Source organism: Nycticebus coucang, chromosome 9 (genome assembly GCF_027406575.1).
Source record: "Nycticebus coucang isolate mNycCou1 chromosome 9, mNycCou1.pri, whole genome shotgun sequence".
NCBI lineage: Eukaryota > Metazoa > Chordata > Mammalia > Primates > Lorisidae > Nycticebus > Nycticebus coucang.
Genome location: NC_069788.1, coordinates 37,320,035 through 37,326,872, shown reverse-complemented (window position 1 = coordinate 37,326,872; position 6,838 = coordinate 37,320,035). Strand labels below are relative to the sequence as shown.

Sequence of the window (6,838 nt, the reverse complement as noted above, 5' to 3'; positions counted from 1 at the left end):
TGCCTTATCTACTCCTGCAGTGGGCTGGTATCAATTCTATGATGAGGTCCAGTTCTATGTAAGTCTCTTTTGGATGAAAGGAATAAAGATACTTACCACTCCATCATACCCCCTCCCCCAAAGGGGCTTATTTTAAAAGGCATGTGTGGCCTGGACTGCTCCTGGAACTAGAAAACATGCTCAAAGCAGTCATAGGGAATGGATACCTTCTTCACTGCTCAGAGGCCAAGCATGGTCTTTTTTTTTTTTTTATCATAGAAGTGTACATTAATTCAATCATGGGGTACAATGTGCTGGTTTTATATACAATTTGAAATATTTTCATCAAACTAGTTAACATAGCCTTCACGGCATTTTCTTAGTTATTGTGTTGAGACATTTATACTCTACATTTAGTAAATTTCACATGTACCCTTCTAAGATGCACTGTAGGTGTGATTCCACAAATTAGCCTTCCTCCACCCATCTTCCCACCCTTCTCCCGCTCCCTCTCTCCTTTCTCCATATTCTTGGGCTATAATTGGGTTATAGCTTTCATAGTAGGGCTGAGTACATTGGATACTTTTTCTTCCATTCTTGAAATACTTTGCTAAGAAGAATATGTTCCAGCTCTATCCATGTAAACAAAAGAGGTAAAGTCTCCATCTTTCTTTAAGGCTGCATAATATTCCATGGTGTACATATACCACAATTTATTAATCCATTCGTGGATCAGTGGGCACTTGGGCTTCTTCCATGACCTAGCAATTATGAATTGGGCTGCAATAAACATTCTGGTACAAATATCTTTGTTATAATGTGATTTTTGGTCTTCTGGATATATACGTAGTAGAGGAATTGTAGGATCCAATGGTAGGTCTATTTTTAGATCCCTAAGTGTTCTCCAAACATCTTTCCAAAAGGAAAGTATTAGTTTCCATTCCTACCAGTAGGGTAGAAGTGTTCCATTTTCTCCACATCCAAGGCAACATCTCTGTTCTTGGGATTTTGTGATATGGGCTAATCTTACTGGAGTTAGATGATATCTCAAAGTAGTTTTGATTTGCATTTCTCTGATGATTAAGGATGATGAGCATTCTTCCATATGTCTGTAGGCCGTGTGCCTGTCTTCTTCAGAGAAGTTTCTCTTCAAGTCCCTTGCCCACCCTTAGATGGGATCACTTGTTCTTTTCTTGCTAATATGTTTGAGTTCTCTGTGGATTCTGGTTATTAAACCTTTGTTGGAGACATAACCTGCAAATATCTTCTCCCACTCTGAGGGCTGTCTGCTTGCTTTACTTACTGTATTCTTGGCTATGTGGAAGCTTTTTAGTTTGATCAGGTCCCAGTAGTGTATTTTTGATGCTGCTTCAATTGCCTGGGGGGAGGGGGTCCTCCTCATAAAATATTCACCCAGGCTGAGTTCTTCAAGAGTTTTCCCTGCACTTTCTTCAAGTATTTTTATAGTTTCATGTCTTAAGTTTAAATCTTTAATCCAGTGAGAGTTGATCTTAGTTAATGGTGAAAGGTGTGTGTCCAGTTTCAGTCTTCTACAGGTCACCAGCCAGTTCACCCAGCACTATTTGTTAAATAGGGAATCTTTTCCCTACTGAATGTTTTTAATTGGCTTGTCAAAGATCAAATAACGGTAAGTAGCTGGGTTCATCTCTTGGTTCTCTATTCTGTTCCATACATCTACCTCTCTGTTTTTGTGCCAGTACTGTGCTATTTTGATCACTATCAATTTATAGTATAGTCTGAGGTCTGGTAGCATAATTCCTCCTGCTTTGTTTTTATTTTGAAATATCTTGGCTATTCAAGGTTTTTTCTGATTCCATATAAAATAAAGTATTATTTTTTCGAGATCTTTAAAGTATGACAGTGAAGCCTTAATAGGGATTGCACTAAAATTGTATATTGCTTTGGGCAGTATGTACATTTTAACAACGTTGATCCTTCCCAGCCATGAGCATGGTATGTTTTTCCATTTGTTATCATCTTCAGCTATTTCTCTTCTTAGAGTTTCATAGTTCTCTTTAAAGAGATCTTTCACGTCTTTTGTTAGGTAAACTCCCAAATATTTCATCTTCTTTGGCACTACTGTGAATGGAATAGAGTCCTTGACTGTTTTTCAGCTTGACTATTGTTGATATATATAAGGGCTACAGATTTATAAGTGTTGAGTTTGTAACCTGAGATGCTGCTGTATTCCTTGATCACTTCCAAGAGTTTTGTAGTAGAATCCCTGGTGTTTTCCAGATATACAATCATATCATGTGCGAAGAGTGAAAGTTTGGTCTCTTCTGACCCTATATGGACACCCTTTATCACCTTTCCTTCCCTAATGGCTAAGACTTCCATTACAATGTTAAAGAGCAGTGGAGACAATGGGCAACCTTGCCTGGTTTCTGATCTGAGTGGAAATGATTTCAATTTAACTCCATTCAATACGATATTGGCTGTGGGTTTGTTGTAGATGACCTCTATCAGTTTAAGAAATGTCCCTTCGGGCGGCGCCTGTGGCTCAGTCAGTAAGGTGCCGGCCCCGTATACTGAGGGTGGCGGGTTCAAACCCGGCCCCGGCTGAACTGCAACCAAAAAAATAGCTGGGCGTTGTGGCGGGCGCCTGTAGTCCCAGCTACTCGGGAGGCTGAGGCAAGAGAATCGCTTAAGCCCAGGAGTTGGAGGTTGCTGTGAGCTGTGTGATGCCATGGCACTCTACCAAGGGCCATAAAGTGAGACTCTGTCTCTACAAAAAAAAAAAAAAAAGAAAAAAGAAATGTCCCTTCTAGGGTGGCGCCTGTGGCTCAACGGAGTAGGGTGCCGGACCCATATGCTGGAGGTGGTGGGTTCAAACCCAGCCATGGCCAAAAAAAAAAAAAAGAAAAAGAAATGTCCCTTCTATATCAATTTTCTTAAGTGTTCTGATCATGAAACGATGCTAGATATTATCAAAAGCTTTTTCTGCATCAATTGAGAGAATCGTATGGTCTTTGTTTTTTTATTTGTTTATGTAATGAATTATATTTATAGATTTACATATATTGAACCAGCCTTGAGACCCTGGGATAAAACCCAGTTGGTCATGGAGTATAATTTGTTTTTTTGTTTTTAAATTTGGAATCATCTTTATTAACATTCAAGTTATGCTTTTTTTTTTTTGCAGTTTTTGGCCAGGGCTGGGTTTGAACCTGTCACCTCCGGCATATGGGGCCGGCATCCTACTCTTTTGAACCATAGGTGCCACTCGTATAATTTGTTTGATGTGTTGCTGGATTCTGTTTGTTAGGATCTTGAGTATTTTTGCATCAATGTTCATTAGTGATATTGGTCTATAATTTTCTTTTCTTGTTGGGTCTTTTCCTGATTTGGGGATCAAGGTGATGTTTGCTTCATAGAATGTGTTTGGTAGTATTCCTTCTTTTTCTATATTTTGGAAAAGGTTAAGTAATATAGGTACTAGTTCCTCTTTAAAGGTTTGGTAGAATTCTGATGTGAAGCCATCTGTCCTGGGCTTTTCTTTTTAGGGAGATTTTGTATAGTTGATGTTATTTCAGAACTTGATATAGGCTTGTTCAACATTTCCACTTGATTCTGGCTAAGTCTTGGAAGGTGGTGTGCTTCCAAGTATTTGTCAGTTTCCCTCACATTTTCATATTTCTGAGAATATAGTTTCTTGTAATATTCATTAAGGATTTTTTGAATTTCTGAGGAATCTGTTGTTACTTCGTCTTTACCATTTCTGATTGATGAAATTAGAGATTTTACTTTTTTCAAGCATGGTCTTTTTTTTTTTTTGTGGAGACAGAGTCTCACTGTACCGCCCTCGGGTAGAGTGCCATGACGTCACACGGCTTACAGCAACCTCTAACTCTTGGGCTTACGTGATTCTCTTGCTTCAGCCTACCAAGCAGCTGGGACTACAGGCGCCCGCCACAACACCTGGCTATTTTTTTGTTGCAGTTTGGCAGGGGCTGGGTTTGAACCTGCCACCCTCAGCATATGGGGCCGGCGCCCTACTCACTGAGCCGCAGGCGCCGCCCTCAAGCATGGTCTTTTTAATGATGGGCCGTCTCTGCTTACAAATAGTTTCTAGTCCCTCAGGACCTATCTGGCATGTGGCCACTGCTTGCTGCTTTGTGCTCACCAAGTTTCTCCATTCACACTCTCAAATGTGAGAATTTGATTTGGTCCTCTCATCTTCCTAGGCCAACCCACCTCACATGTCATCAAACTGCCTATGGACCTAATAATGATTTTGAGTTAGGTGCCAATTTAGTCCAATTAACTGGGGAAAATTGGAAGTCATCGTACAGGCAAAACTGGGTTTTGCCAACAGCAGAGCTATAGACAGGGCTCTTTGGCATGGTGTGGGCATGGACAGTGTTCTGAAGCTTGGCCCAACCAATGTGGGTCTCTTTCCTACAGCCTAAACTTTCAAACATCTAACCTCATATAGATGAGTAGAAGGCCAATGTTTCTACATAGATGATGCAAGGAAATCTTGCTTTATGTCTTTGAAAAATAACTAGAGACACATCAAATACAGTAGAACCTCTATAAGCTGACCACCCAAGAGACTGTAACAAACTGGTCAATATAAGGAACTTAGGCCACCTGTACTGAAACGTACATGTGGCGCGTGTCTGGTCTATGAAAATCAGATCATTTTAAGGAGGTGGTTAATGTAGGGATGTGGTCAACTATGGAGGTTCTACTGTATTTCTAAGTTCAGTCATATTTTTATTGCACCAGTTCTGTTCCTAAAGACAGCACTTTCAAAAGACTGTCTCTCTTACATAAAGGAAATAATCAGCCCTTTGGTTCTTTCATATAAGGATATCTGCAATCCAAAGATTATGTATAGTCCATTTAGGAGTAGATTATTCACTTTCTTAAGATGTCTTCCTAATTATGTTTTGCTATGTTAACATTAAAACTTTTCATCCACATACCTAGAGCACATCTCAGCTATCTGATTGGGGTTGATGGTAGAGAATAAATGGAATTTAGAGTTGACTTTAGGTAAACTCCAGAGAGGTTTTATTTACACATGCACCTGCGTGGATAAGCATACCTGGAAAATTAGAGAGGTAATTAATTTAACACCTGCCACAAATTGCAATGTATGTGTGGGTGATGATGAGGGGGTTCGGAATATTAATAAAGTATGACCTTCACTCTTTCCAAAGGTGGAACTGGATGTATTCTCAGGCCCACATGTGTTCCAAATTAAATTAAATTCCTTGGCAGGAAAGAATCATGTATACCATCGTTATATTCTCTCCTCCCCCATGTATAACCCAGTATGTAGTAGTGCCTGGGATGTGCTGGCTCATGAGGACTAAGAAAAAAGTCTTCCAATTGGATACCTGGGCCTAGATACCTGAAAGCAGACATTATAACACTTGCTAAATGCACGTTCCTTCTAGAGGAATAACTATTTTCTCTGATAAAGGACTGTCTAAAATTGATAGCTAAAATTAAAGTTAAAAAAAAAGCCTTTCGGCCAGAGACGCCATCTTCCAGTAATTCACCAAAATGACAAACACAAAGGGAAAGAGGAGAGGCACCGATACATGTTCTCTAGGCCTTTTAGAAACATGGAGTTGTTCCTTTGACCACATATATGCGAATATACAAGAAAGGTGATATTGTAGACATCAAGGGAATGGGTACTGTTAAAAAAGGCATGCCACACAAATGTTACCATGGCAAAACTGGAAGAGTCTACAATGTTATCTAGCGTGCTGTTGGCATTGTCGTAAACAAACAAGTTAAGGGCAAGATCCTTGCCAAGAGGATTAATGTTCCTATTGAGCATATTAATCACTTTAAGAGCAGAGATAGTTTCCTGAACCGTGTGAAGGAAAATGATCAGAAAAAGAAGGAAGCCAAAGAGAAAGGTACCTGGGTTCAACTGAAGCGCCAGCCTGCTCCACCCAGAGAAGCCCACTGTGTGAGAACTAATGGAAAGGAGCCTGAGCTCCGGGAACCCATTCCCTATGAATTCATGGCATAATAAGCATGTAACATAGCACACAGGAGTACCAGTGGACCCATGTTTTTAGGCGCAAGAACCTATTTATTCCCCATGAGCTCATGGCATAATAGGTGTACAGCATAGCACACAGGATAACCAGTAGACCCCATGTAACAGTAATACAAGGTGCTGGAACCTATTTCCCATGAATTCAAAAGTCAATCAACACTTTGTCACATTCAATGGCAAGGTGCCTTCCTGATCTACTGGAACCTCTTCCCTATGAATTCATGGCATGGTAGATAAAAATAATAGCATAAAAACGTTTCTTGTTCATTCACTAAAAATGTGATTTTCCCCCCAAAAAAGTATTAAAGCAAATTTTAATGTGTCCTAAAAAAAAAAAAAAAAAAAAAGCCAAGATCTTGAATAGGCATTGCTCACTTAAAGGAAATTCTGTATAAAATCTAGAGTTTCAAATTTCTTCTAAAGTCTTCTGTTGACCATTAAAACGTAAACATACTGGCTTGGTGCCCGTAGCTCAGTGGTTAGGGGGCCAGCCATACACACTCAGCCTGGGTCTGCTAAACAAGGACAAGAACAAGAAGAAGAAGAAGAAGAAGTAAACACACTTATTAAAATTCAGAAATGAAGATTTATTTATTTATTTTGCAATTTTTGGCTAGGGCTGGGTTTGAACCCACCACCTCTGGTATATGGTGCCGGTGCCCTACTCCTTTGAGCCACAGGCACTGCCCTGGAAATGAAGATTTAAAATGCACTACATCATGGTGGACATAGATTTTTGTGGAGGATTTACTCTAAGACACTTGTATGTGATACTGAGCTCCCCATCAGACCTCCACCCTGTCATCT

The 6,838-nt window shown here is 39.9% G+C and overlaps 1 pseudogene; it reads left to right on the top strand.

Moving 5' to 3' along the window:
* Positions 1-5,517: 5,517 nt before the first annotated feature.
* Positions 5,518-6,082, top strand: LOC128593111 (60S ribosomal protein L21-like; annotated as a pseudogene).
* The last annotated feature ends 756 nt before the right edge of the window (positions 6,083-6,838 follow it).